General features: G+C 39.3%; 1 protein-coding gene across 25 annotated transcripts in view; it reads right to left on the bottom strand.

Annotated features, from left to right (window-relative positions):
* MBNL1 (muscleblind like splicing regulator 1) overlaps window positions 1-14,531 on the bottom strand; it is a 205,897-nt gene that overhangs the window by 178,129 nt on the left and 13,237 nt on the right. For 19 of the 25 annotated variants that reach the window (XR_007135549.1, XM_047784852.1, XM_047784920.1 and 16 more), the window contains exon 1: window positions 3,087-3,220. The exons of 4 other annotated variants lie outside the window; for them this stretch is intronic. The gene's annotated coding sequence lies outside the window, so the exon portion shown is untranslated. Of the gene's footprint in view, window positions 1-2,414; window positions 2,436-3,086; window positions 3,221-14,531 lie in introns of those variants that run through there. 2 more of the 25 variants (XM_047785001.1, XM_047784883.1) reach the window with 2 other exon arrangements.

The following is a 14,531-nucleotide window of genomic DNA, read 5'->3' as shown; positions in this document are numbered from 1 at the left end:
CTTTTCCCCAGAATGCAATTTTCTTGATTTTTTTCTAGAACAGCTGTCCAATAGAAATATAATGCAAGTCATGCTTGTTATTTTAAGTTTTCTAGTAGCCATATTTTAAAAAGTAATAGGAAACAGGTGAAATTAATCTATTAATATATTTTACTGAAGCCAATATATCCAAATATTATCACTGCAACATATAATCAATATAAAAAAATACAGTCCGTTGTTTTACATTCTTTGCTTTGAACAAAGTGTTCAAAATCCAGTATGTATTTTACACTTAGAACAGAACCATATTTCAGGTGCTCAACAGCCACATGCAGCTAGTGGCTACTATACTGGACAGTACACTCTAGATTCCAAAAATATGAAGCTTTCTGGCCTAAAAGGTCACATACTTTAAAATCTTTCTATGTAATATCTTCTATGATCAGTATCGCTATTAGGATTTTATATGGAGCCAAACATTTAAGTGAGTATATTTTACTTCCTTCATCTGCTCACCTAACCTTCATATCTACTGCCCACTCTGATGTCTTAGAGTATAAGAAACCCCAATCACCTATTCCTGTCAGTTTCTTCTAAGCAGGATCTGAGATGTTCTCTAATCTCTGCATCTTCTATCACCAAGCAGAAAGCCAGAAGGTGAAGCAAGGCTATTCTCTGTTTCCATAAATAGATATATCAAATACAGGCCTAAAGTATGGTCACAAAGATAAATGCAAGGGTAACTGTTTTGCTGACAGTAAAGGTAGGACATTTTATATAACAAAGTAACACACTCTTCCTAGATGAGAAATATGATTTTACTCCCCTCACCCCACCCCCAGAAGCCTTGGATAGTCTGTTCTTGTTCTGGAACAGAACCCAGTGTTTCATTTCATAGGAATTCTGTGCCCAGAGGAAGAACAGAATGTTGGAATCAAAATTTAATGAATTCAACTTGGAGTCTAAGTTTGCCCCAAATGTGGAAACGTAAACACAAGCAATAATATCTCAAACCATAAAACACTTTGGATTCTCTGTTGGCATGGCTGCACAGAATATCACACTTGATGTGCATCTGCACCCAAATTTGTTTTTAGTTACATTAGGAAAAAAAATTAAACTAGGCACATGTGAGGTTTTCTCAGTCTCTTAGTAATAATAAAACCTGATTATTATGTCTTAAGTGACACTGTAATTATAGACGGATGGATGAACAGGTTTTCTAGTGCTGACCCAACCTGTTCCTTAAAACACAAAAGGCAACTTTTGTAGTCCTCAGTGAGGAAACCCCCCATTAAACAAATAAAATTAAAAGTTGTGTCTACCTTCTGAAAGACCTAACCATACACTAGTAATCAAAAAAAAAATCTTTTTTCTTCATCCCCATGAACACTGATGAATATCAGAAGGCTGGAGGGTTCCTAAAAAAATAGTTTTTCGTAGCTGTCACCAACTTTAAGAAAGCAAAGATAAAAGTGACAACAAAGAGCTTTCTCAGGCTACAAAATAACTTAGGTGTCTCTGGCTATAATACTGTATCTAAGACATTCTAAGTATTCCTGGGCTATAATACTATATCTAAAACATTGAACTAAGTATTCCTAGGATGAATTTTACAGCCCTTGAACTTTCATTTTAACTTGTCTCAGTGATAATATTTTATCTCAACAGCAAGACAGCGAGAAACACCAATGCTCTCAGGAACCCACAGAGATAACATGGAGTGGATCATTTATGCTGGTATAGAATAGTTATGTACTAAATACCCTCTGTGTATAAACAGACACTGTGTCCAAACCCAGGAGGGAGGAACACCGTGTCCACTGGTGTAGTATTTCAAAGCACATTGAGAAGGCCTGCAAATCCAAAGGCATTCATTATGACTTCTCTCTCAGTGTATTAATTTAAGAAATTCCTCCCAGTATGGCACAGTTTACCATTCATTTGCTATGGACCTGTGCCTGGGCTGGTGGGGACACAAAGTAAAGGCAGTGGCAATAACCCTCCTAGCAGATCTTTACTCAATCTTAATCCTAGGGAAGCACACTCCTCCTAACTACACCACAGAACCCTAGCAGCAGCATATTCTCCTGGCTTCTGAGAGATTTAAGAACACAATTACTCTTCTAGCTACACCACTGTAGTTGTAAAGTGCAGAGAGAGGGGCAAGCATAAGCTCCACCATATACCTGCTCGTGTTACAGGCTCTGGAATCAAAGTATTCTCACATGACACATTACTACCAATAACAGATTCCGGCTCCGTTTTAAAAAAAAAGAAAAGGGGGGGGGGGGGGGACGCGCTACATATTTGTCCCGCTTTTGTCTAAAAAACCAGAACCCAAGTCCTAACTACTTTTCATTCTTCTCAACCTTTCATGAAAGCAATTCAATCAACGAACTGTGGCTCCACCCAAATAGGTCTATACTTACTTTTCGTACAGTTTTTGAGTGACGCACTACAAAACGATGGAAGAAAAAAAAAAAAAAAAAAAAGGAGCCCTCTCAAGCAGGGCGTCTTCCGCCCTGTAAACTTGGCAAAAGGCAAACTGGACTGAAATACAGCACTCTCCATATAAGGAAGCCCAGCTAAACATGTCATGCGTAATTTATGGGTAGCAAGCAGAGAATTAACCTTTGCGTGCACATATTTGGCCCAGATGAAAACCGGGCTGGACGGCAGCCCCGGGGACAGGGATGCGGGATCTCTTGGGAGAAACCGTGGCTCCCATCTGATGGACTCGCATCTTCCCCCGACAAAGGTCGTTAAGTTGTAAGTACACTTTCACGCACCTGTTTCTTTTATTTCCCCCCTCTTTCCTGCTGTCTTTCTTTCTCTTTCTTTCTTTTAAGCTGCCAAATGGGAAGCTGGCAGTGCTGACAGTGTCCGCAGAGCCCAGGGAAGGGCTACCCGGAGCTGGGCTGCAGCTGCAACCTCCCGCTTTCCCTCTAGCTCGAGATGGTGTGTGATAGGAAACCATCCAGCGTGGTAAGCCGGCCCGAGCCTCCTCTCACTTCCTCCTTCAGCCATGTACAGCCCCGAAAGAGTACGAACAATGCAGAGCAGCAGAACAGCGCGAGCAAACTGTGAAAATGGAAACTTACCTCTCACATTTTTTTTTTCAGAGGCAGCCCGACTGCCCAGCGAGTGCCCAAGGCATTGTGGGAGTCATGATTCCAAGAGGCCCGCGATTTAAAATTGAACTTGTCAGTTCCCGGTCACGGGAGCATTGTGAGCGCCACAACTCATTCAGCTGCAGTGAAAAGACTGTTGCATGTCGCTGTGCAGCCTCTTATCGCCGAGGTCTGGTTTCCGCTGCTGCTGCGCGGCCCCTCCCCCGCCGGCCCAGCCCCACCAGGAAGCCCTGGGCGGACTCGAAGAGCCCCGGAACGCACGCGGCGGCGAAAAAAAAAAAAAAACGCTCTTCAACTTTCCGCCGCCCTGCAGCTCTGCCTCCTGCCACGCCGTAGCCCCTCAACCAAACAAAGTCCGCCGGGGGTGGTCGCCGCCACTCGCCGATCGACGCCGAGAGCCGGAGGAAACCCGAGCCGGCGCTGGTGAGGTGCATCCCCGCCGCCTCCCGGTGGTATCTTCCATCTTATACGTTCAACATTATAACCTCCAAGCTATAGTGCAAATGGGACTCGCCCCTAGTACTTTCTGCTCCTTCCGACTGGCAAAGCAGACAGATAAGTTCGTTTTTGAAAGAGGCTCCTGGATGGGGCTTGGTAAGGCAGCCGGCAAGGTTAGACTGAAGGTGAGTCTCAAAATCAGAATAAAATAGTAGGAGCTGGTGAGGCTGCCCCCTTAAAATGCAGCACACAGTTTTTGAACCTGGATGGCTCACAGGCGGGAAAAACATCCGCAAGACTGCCACTGTGTATCTTTCTAAAGTAACAGCGTGTCCACAGTTTTGGAATTCCTTAATAAAACTTGTCACACAAGCATGAACACTCATACCAGCGTCCCATCTACTTTGTAAATAATATTTGGAATGTAAAATCTCCTTCCTTCCCAACTCTGCATTACATGATTTACAAAAAGCAGAGCCCTGCTATCAACGTAAAATACTCATTTTCTGAAATACTGACATAGTCCAAGGCAAATAAGTCATATTATTGCTAGAACAAAATAAACCACAGTCCAAAATCATAATTCACTGAGTATTATAAGATGTAACTTGGCTTCACTTTGAATGGAAAGAATCCTGGACTATTGTGATGTGATCAAATTTTAGAGATTCAAGGGTAAAATTTCCTTTGGATTTAGGGAATAACTTGTTCAATGATGATCCTAAGTAAAAATATTTTCCCATCTTTTGGGCGCAATTTAGGACAAAACACTAGATATTATGAGATGTTCTTCCTACAAGTTATTAGGTTGTGTTAAAGAGAGTTGGGACGGCTTAAGTAGAAAGAAAAACATCATGAAAGGTGCTAAAGTACGGAAATACTTCCAGAGGCATTAATAACAGACTTGAGTTCTCTACCCTTGGCTAGATCCACAAAACACTGAGTTAATATTGTGCACTGCTCCCTTCCAGAACAAATAAATAAATGAATTAGATGGTGCCACTTCTCAGTATTAACCATTAAAAATTACCCAAGTGCACACACAGTGGAAACAAATTTAAAAGGAAACCAACAGTTTCTCAGAGAACAGGGATGGGCATTCTCTATCTGCCAATTAGTAGCTAGCCCAAGCTATGAGGACTTCCTTTCTTCTAATTCAGCATTCATTTCAACAACTACATCAAGAGCCTGCTATGCCAGAGATTGGAGAATGGATAACAGAGAGTCCCTACCCTCAAGGATAATACTTGTACTAGGGAAGACACAAATAAACCAATTAATTCTGCCTGAAGGAGAAATACTAAAATGATGCAAGAAAGCCCAAAGTGGGCCTGAGGAGAGTCAGGAAGACTTCCTGGGGGAGTTATTTTAATGGATGCCTTGAAAGGTGTATAGAAATTAGCAAGATGGAAAGGGAGTTGAGTCTAGGTCCCTTGGAGAAAAGAGTCTGGCAAATACAATGGACCTGTCTGTCCTTCTGTTAGAAGTGAAAGCCAGATACTTGTAGGGGAGTGGCAGCAAATGAGCTAAAAGTAGGTCTGTGTTAATCCAAAGAGTCTCAGCTTTACTCTGAAAACGGTGATGCTCCAGATGAGTTGACACAGCAAGGGGAAAGGTGGAGTTTGGACTTGTATTTCAGAAAGATTCGGCAGCAGCTTGGAGGGTGAGTGGGAGTGGGGGTGGGGGCCAATGGAAGAAGGGTGAATGGGTGTGGACAGACTGGAAAAATGACTCATGCAGGGAGTGAGGAAGGGAGGAGCCTTGGGAGACTCCCAAGTCCCTGGCTTAGCCTACTGGATTGTTTGCTACTTGCTTTTTAATTTCTCCAGCTTACTTCCATTCTCCATGACAACAGCCCTGACTTCTGAGCTGGGCCCCCATGCATGTGCTGGCAGGTTGGTACCCTCACTGGCTTCCCTGTGCCTCTCCTCAGAATGTCCAGTGAACTGCTAAGGGCTAACTGCAGTTGTAGAAATTTATTTTCAATTGTTCTCAGACCCTTGTAGACTTCCAAGTTGGAGCTTTGGTGTTCTTTTTTCATGTGAGTTATAAAATTCACTGTTTGGAGCAACATGGTAAAAAACAGGACTTTGAACCTGTGTATGGTGCAAGAAGGGAAATTATTTCTCCACTTCAGCACTGGAGGAGGGGGGAAGTTCTGGAAACAAAAGGGAAATTGAAACTGAGACAAATTTTCTGCTCCACTGAACAGAATACAAAGAAATACAAGAAAGACCCTTGAATGCTGGAAACAGTAGAATAAACATCCTAGTAAACTGACAAAGAAGAAGGGAAAAAATGTTGTTTCACATTAGAGAGAGGAAAAAGGGATGACTAAGAAAACTTGTACAAAATAATGGTCAACCCAGGACTCAAAAGTGAGTCAAAATAAACTGTGATATAAAACTTCATTGCCACTGGCTTAGCTTAATTTATTATCATTGATGATACTATAACATGAATAGTGGCATTTAACATTTTAAAGCACTATAGCAAACACCAGAACATATGCTAAAAATATTAAATCATGTTGCTAGCTTTCAACTACCAGTGGCATTCAAACCACATTTCAAATTGTGGAAATTATTAAAAAATCATTACAGTAATAAAAAGTAAATAGCTCCCCACTTAGAATGCCAATCATATTCCCTCAGTGCTAGGAGAGCATTATGGTTCTTCTCACATCTGTGAAGTTTAGTTAGAGTACACAGGTTCATGAGTCAGCCCATCTATAAGTATAAAAAGAATGTCATTTGTAGGTGGAGAGGGAAATTCTAGAAAACAATTTCAGATGAAATGAAACTACATTTTTGGATAAAGGAAAGAATATTCACTGCAGTTTCCTGAAAGATTTCAGACCATTCAAGTTGTAATTATACCAATGAATCCCAACAGAGATTCAGCTAAGGATATGATTCTCAGAGATGATGTCAACTACTTGGTTTACCAATTATACAGATAAAGGGAAAGCTAGCATCTATCTTTTCATTCAAATGAAAGTGTTTATGGTGACTGTGTGACTATGTGTGTGTTTGTGACATATCTTTCTTGTCCGGCATACCACATTTATAGGTCAGTAAGCTCTCACTGCCTTTCCAATATAATTTGCTTTTCCTACCCACCCCAACAACAAATCATCTAAATGAAAACATTTCGAGCAGGTATACCTATTTTTTTTGGGGGGGGGGGCTTTTTTTTTTTTTTTTTTTGGCTTTTTAGCACTGCACACACAGCATATGGAGTTTCCTAGGCTAGGGGTTGGAATTGGAGCTATAGCTGCTGACCTACACCACAGCTCACGGCAACACTGGATCCTTACTCCGCTGGATCCTTAATCCACTGTGTGCTCATGGATGCTAGTTAGATTCATTTCTGTTGAGCTACAATGGGAACTCCCAAGCAGGTATGCTTTTTAAAACTTTAAACATGAAAAGTTCTTGAATCACGGATATAGAAATGCTCTTTCTATTATACCAGAATAAAAAGAATCCATTGCAAGATAGGGTCAAAACTGAGACCCAAATTCAGGTCCCATGATTTTTAATCCTTGGTTAAATATAGAGAGTTAAGAGAAGAAGCTGCTGAAAGACAATGAAGAATTTGAAACTCTCTTGTCTAGGGAATACATTTTAAGTAGAGGCATTGCATGTAACTCCATTTAGCTTCACAGCAGGTAAGGAGATGGGAGCATTCTTCTGTAGCTTGATTCAAATTTGTTCAGGTATCTAAATAAATAGACTTAATAGAATTATGTGAATTTAGTTTACCTAAATCTAGTTTAAGATCTTTACATATCTCATATACCAAGTAAGCTTTTAAAATTATGCCTGGTATTTAAATGTAAATAATATATTCTATTATATATTGTACGTGCATAAAGCATGTTTTGTAAAACAACATATTGCGTATATATTTCATATGCCATTTAATGTGCAAATCACATACATGTAAAAATATAAGTCAATATACTTGTCTTAAAATGCTTATAAAGACTAAAACTGATTTAAAATATTAATTTTATTGTGTATTTTTCAGCTAAGCTATTTTACCTAAAAGTTGAATCTAAATCTTCAGTAAAATGATTTTGGCATCTGACAATAGGAAAGTAGAAACCAAATACATTTCAGAATAAAAGGTTTCAAACCACAAAATTTTAGTAGGGAATGGAATATTAGAGACTTTCTGGCCCTGTCCTGTTGTTAGACCAAAGGACATTATATAAGTAAATTGGAAGCAAGACAGAGAAGAATTAGAATCAATGTCTTATGACCCTCTCAGGCCATTTATTTTCATTGTTTTTCTTAAAGACACTGGTGCAACAAGAAGCTCTAACACAGACATAAGTGTTCCCCAAATTTAACATGAAGCAGAGGTATTTTAGCTCTCTAGGAGTAAAATTCTTTCCTTCTCTATTTCTTCCTTGTTTCTTTTTTCCTCATTTTTTCTTCCTTTCCACTTCTCCATCTTTCCTTCCTTCTTTCCATACAGAAAACACTTTTACACCATGCCTCTATTTCGCAATAAGCAGTGTTGGGGAAACTGGACAGCAGCTACATGTAAAAGAATGAAATTAGAACATTCTCTAACATGATACACAAAAATAAACTAAAAATGGATTAAGGAGGAGTTTCCATCATGGCTCAGTGGAAATGAATCTGACTAGCATCCAATAGGACGCAGGTTTCATCCCTGGCCTCACTCAGTGTGTTAAGGAACTGGTGGTGCCATGAGCTGTGGCATAGGTCACAGACACAGCTTGAATCTGGTGTTGTTGTGGCTGTGGCTGGGGTGTAGGCTAGTGGCTACAGCTCTGATTAAACCCCTAGCCTTGGAACCTCCATATGCTGCTGATGCAGCCCTAAAAAGACAAAAAAAAAAAAAATGATTAAGGACTTAAATGTAAGCCCAGAAAATATAAAACTCCTAGAAGAAAACATAAGCAGAATACTCTTGACATAAATTATAGCAACATCTTGTTTGATCCACCTCCTAGAATAATAACAATAAAAACAAAAATGAACTAGTGGGACCTAATTAAACTCAAAAAGGAAAGGAAAGGAAACCACAGCAAAGGAAACCAGTTTAGAAAATGAAAAGACAACCACAGAATGGGAGAAAATCTTTGCTGATGATGCAATGGACAAGGGCCTAATCTCTGAAATATGCAAACAGCTCATACAACTTAACAACAAGAAAAAACAAACAACATAACCGAAAAAATGGGCAACAGACTTAAATTAAGACATTTCTTCAAAGAAGACGTACAGTTTGCCAGTAGGCACATGAGAAAATACTGAACATCACTAATTATTAGAGAAATGCAAATCAAAACTACAATGAGGTATCACCTCATACCAGTCAGAAATGGCCATCATTAACAAGTCAACAAATAACAAATGCTGGAGAGGGTATGGAGAAAAGGGAACCCTCCTTTGCTGTTGGTGGGAATGTAAACTGGTACAACCACTATGGAAAACAGTATGGAGGTTCCTCAGAAAACTAAATAAAGAACTAACATATGATCCGGCAACCCCACACCTGGACATCTATCCAGACATAATTATAATCTAAAAAGATAAGTGCACCCCTATGTTCACTGCAGCACTATTCACAATAGCCAAGACATGGAAACAACCTAAATGTCCATTGACAGATGAACAGTTTGAGAAGATGTGGCATATATATATATATATATATATATATATATATATATATATATATATATCAATTGCAGCAACATGTATTGAACTGGAGATTCTCATACCAAGCAAAGTAAATCAGAAAGAGAAAGACAAATACCACATGATATCGCTTATACGTGGAATCTAAAATATGGCACTAATGATCCTCCTATCTACAAAACAGAAACAGATAGTGGACATGGAGAACAGATTTATGGTTGCTAGGAGGGGAGCAGGGTGGAAGCGGGATGGACTGGGAGTCGGGGGTTGGTAGATGCAAACTAATACATTTAGAATGCATAAGCAATGAGATCCTATTGTACAGCACAGGGAACTCTATCCAATAGAGGTTGAACATGATGAACATGATGAACATGATTAACATGATGGAAGATTGTATGAGAAAAAGAAAATATATTTGGGTCACTATACTGTACAGCAGAAATAGAAACAACACTGGAAATCAACTATACTCTAATTTTTAAAAAAGGAGAAACAGCCCAAATGTTCATCAACCAAGGAGTGAATAAATAAAATGTGGTATAGGTCATTAAAGAACAAAACAAAACAAACAAACAATAACAACTCATGGGATACCTAACCTCAAGGAGCTTGTAGTCTAGTGAGAGAATCAATGAATCTTAATAAAATTAATCACACTCAAAATGCAAAGGCACAGTCATGATACTTTTGGTTGGCGGGAACCATTGACATATTTGGTTATATTAGAGGTAGGGGTAGAATAACACAGGATCCAGATTTGTTTTTCACGAAGATAACTAGGTAACACTTGACTGCTGTGTGTAGGTGGCTAATGGTCTAATCTCAGAAGAGAAAGCAGAAAATGCACTTCTGCTAAGAATGAGAGCAAACCAAAAAAGTGGGCCCTGTCCATAATAGCAAAGCAGCAAATGGCTAAAGTCCAGACAGAAGAGAGGGGTTTGATTCTAAACATTAGAATTTTTCATCTCAGAGCTGAAGAGCATCTCTAAGTTGACCACCTCCAGGCCTCGAGAGAAGTGAAATGGGGAGGGGGGACATATTTCCTTAAAGTCAACACAGTATAGAAAATTCAAAATTACTGAAGATATAACATTTTCATAAAGTCAGCAGTGATTCCATTTCCCAGAGACAGCCACTGATAATATTACAGTTTATTTCTTTCCAGGCTTCTCTCAACACATTTTTTTTACACAGTTGATATTGTACTATACACGCAACTTTGTGCCATTTTTTCCCCACTTAATCTCATAACTTTATAAAACAAATGATAACTTCCTTGTCATTGATATTCATTATAATCCTCACTTATATAAGTTAACAAAGATTGGAGAATTGACCCTTGGCCAAAACCTCACAGTTAATAAGGAATCAAGCCTCCTGCCCCACAGCATTTCTGAGCCTACATCCCAGACCCTGAAGTCAAATGTCCAATATGTAATGTATTTCTAGACACTCTATCTGGGATATACATATGTCTTAGGATACTAACTGTCAGTAAGGAAAAGAAATATACACTAATGGCCTTTTAATAAATATAAAAGTTACAAAAATAAATTTGAAACAGCCAGATGGCCAAAGTAGACATATTACTTATATTACCTCATAATATATAATTACATATAATATCGTGAAGTAACTTTCTACCATCTCATAAAATGGTGTGCTTGGGTTTAGCTGAGAATCCCCTTGTAAAAGTATCTATTTAAAAATAGTATCAGGAGTTCCCGTTGTGACCCAGCAGAAATCCTACTGGTATCCATGAGGATTCAGATTCAGTCCCTGGCCTTGCTCAGTGCTCGGTGTGTCGGGGATCTGGCATTGCTGTGAGATGTGGTGTAGGTTGCAGACATGGCTCAGATCCTGCACTGCTGTGGCTGTGGTGTAGGTCAGCAGCTGCAGCTACGATTCAACACCTAACCTGAAAACTTCCATGTGCTGCAGGTATGGTCCTAAAAAGCCAAGAAAAGAAAAGAAAAAAATAGTATCTATTAAATCTAACAGTGTAAATGTCATAGTGTAACTATCTTACAGACTGTAATCCAAACATGTCTACATATTAACTCTATTCTATTTAGAATAAAAGCATCTGGGGAATGTGGCCATTGCCTTAGCTCCTAAATGAAAAACAAAACAAAACGAAACAAAACAAAACATTGAAAATTCCAATAGAAAGGTTGCTTTTTCTTTTCCTATATGTCCACTGTATCTATCTATATGCTTTTTTCTGAAGTTTCTTTTTTTTTAAATTTCAATTATATTCCACATTCTCTCTTTCTCATTCCATTGTGTAGATTCTCTGGAGTTTGGGGTTAGCATCTCTTAATTCCTTCTTTTCCTATTTCCAGAAAGTACCTTCAGACAATGTCTCAAGCAATATCCTAAAAGAACTTCTAAATAAGAACAACTATTGACACTATGAATAAATAGTGGGAGCATCATATGCACATCTTTTTTTTTTCTCTTCTCTCTTTGACTTGTCTAACAGGATGACACTAAGAAATACAGCCATAAATTAAGGCTATTTAATGCCTTCATGTTGGCATCATATGCCCCTTATTGTTCATTGATTCATTTAACAAATATTTATTGAACACTGACAATGTATGACACTGACAATGCTCTTGGCCTTGGGGATACAGAAATCATTAAGACTTCTTCAAAGTGCTCACAATCTATTCTAGTCAAAAGCGATACACTAGGGGGAAAAAACAACCCACACCTTTGGAAAAGAGTGGAGCAAGGGAAACGATTCAACTGAATTCAGCAAACCCATGCACCAAGCAGATGGCAAGGAGGATATGGCTGCTGGGCAAGACCTTGCTCCTCACAGACTCCCAAACAGCTGGCAAATGGCAAAATTACCCAGCACATGTTAAGTGCTTGATGGCAGAAAGAAAGCCAGGAAGGGCCACTAGACAGACAAGGGACTTGGATCATGGGACCACTTTTAACAAATCATTGCCCCAGCAACATGAGAAGTTTGTCTTTCTTATTTTTCATGCTACCATTATGTCAAGCCTACTAAATATCAAGACTAGTTCCCAGACCCTAGGGCTCCAGACCACCAGGCTTCCTCATCTTGCCCTCAGTGAACCCCAGGCTGGCCTTGCCACTCTCTTTCCTTGCTTCCCCAAGACCTTCAATAACACAAATCCCCAACTAGGTGATGGGAGATTATCTGATTAAAGTCATTCACACTAAGGCAAGAATGAGGCTTAATCCTTCCAAAGTGTTTGCTTTGACAAAAGGATAGCTTGTTAACCTTAATGAACTGCTAATTGGCAGGACTTGGAGGAGGGCTCTATGGAAGGCTCCCTCCTCCTCACTTTCCCAGACTCCCCACTCCCACGTCCTTCCCTTTCTATTTCTTTTCCTAAAGTAAAGGAAAAAGGGAAACTGGTGAATTCAGAAATGTTAGGGACTCTAATTACATGCATTATCTTCCTGAACTCTCACAGGAGACAAGTGTGATAGTATTTATGAGACCATCCTAGAAATGAAGACACTGAAACTGAGGGCAGTGCTTCTTGACCTTGGCTACATTTTGGATCAATAGAGTACAGACATCTATTTCTGGGTTGCAACTAAAGTAGAGTTTCTGTGAGTGGCACCCAAGCGTCAATATTTTTTTAAAGTTCCTCAAATGATTCCAATGTACAGCCAAAGTTTCCCACTGATGAGCTAGAGTTCATGAAATGAAATCACTCAGAATCAGTGGCAATGCATTGACCTGCTCAGTTTCCTCCAGTTAGCAAATAATGTTTATTTGGCTCAATAGAAATAGCATTCTCTGCAGAAAACTCTATCACAAATAGAATTAGGTTTGGGTAAACTGGTGCCCATATGCATCCAGAAATTCGGAAGTCAAACTAGGTGTGGGGAGGTAAGGTGAGTGGCACCTTTGTCATGCATCTGGTTGGATGTGGTGTTTCTTAGGTAACTGAAATATGTTTCACTTTATACCAGGTGAGAATCAGTGGCCTGTGGGCTGAAAAACAACTAGGAAAACAATCAAGTCCACACAGAGGATAATCCTACATGTTCTACAATGCTTAGTTTGCCATTTGCTTAAAATTCTGTATCTTGTCTTTTCCTAAGAAATTGCAATCACGAACACAATTGAGAATGACATCAGGGCCTCTGAATATCCTGGGCCACTTCCTTTTGGATTTATTGATATCGAGCTACAGAAAAAAAAAAAATCTATAGTCTAGAATATATGCATATATATGCATCATGTATTTGAAAATATATGTATAAATGAATTTAAATGTATATGTAATTCTTAGAAATAAAATTATTTAGCAAAATCTAGTATATTTTATAAATTCATTCAACAAACTAACACAGTTAAATCATAAATAAAAATAAATTAGTAGGATATTTTTCATTTGAATCTCATTTGCAGGTAATGTCTTTTTTTTTTTTTTCCTAGAGATTGAATCAGAGCCTAGAGGCTAGAGGTTGAATCTTGAATCAGAACTTCAGCTACCAGCCTGCACCACAGCTACAGCAATGTCAGATCCAAAACACAGCTGCGACCTATACCACAACTCATAGCAACACCAGATCCTTAAACCATTGAGCATGGCCAGGGATCAAACCTGTGTCCTTATGGATAGTAGTCTGGTTCATTACCACTGAGCCACAGTGGGAACCCCAGAAACATTAGAAGTCTTAATTTACCGTCATTATGAATGTGCCATCAGCCCAAATGACCCTCCTGGTAATACCTGGCTGGACTCGAATGCCTGTATTTCTGCCATGGACTTAGCAATGAGTAACTGCTGACAGGACCCGATCCCATCTAGCCTTCTCAGTAATTAATGTATTTTTAGACAATGTTGAACATTCTTTTCCCTTTTCAAACTTTTCTGGCCATACGCCACCAGCTCACCAGTAACTGCTGCATTTTTACTGTCTTCTCGCTATCACCTTTCCTAGTTGGTCCACAACTAGGAATTATGCCAGGTGCTCAGTGACCTAGTTGGTCACTGAGCACCTGGCATAATTCCAGCCCTTCCTGGAATCTGGGGCTGCAAGGTGAGCAACATTAGACGTCTTGAAACATGCAGTCCAACAGGAACAATAGATATGAAATAGTAAGTGATGATACTCAATTAAGTAAACAATACAAATTGGCAAAGGGCAGTGAAAGAGAAGAAAAAGAATGTGAACAGGTGAATCTAAAATTATGATCTCCCTTTTATTTCACTGAATTCAAATATCTGGAATTACAGCCCAGTGAGAGTCATCTCAGTACTTAAACTACACATCTACACTACCTGAATTC

Source organism: Phacochoerus africanus, chromosome 1, assembly GCF_016906955.1.
Source record: "Phacochoerus africanus isolate WHEZ1 chromosome 1, ROS_Pafr_v1, whole genome shotgun sequence".
Classification (NCBI taxonomy): Eukaryota; Metazoa; Chordata; class Mammalia; order Artiodactyla; family Suidae; genus Phacochoerus; species Phacochoerus africanus.
Note: the sequence above shows the minus strand (reverse complement) of the source record. Positions and strands in the feature narration are given on the sequence as shown.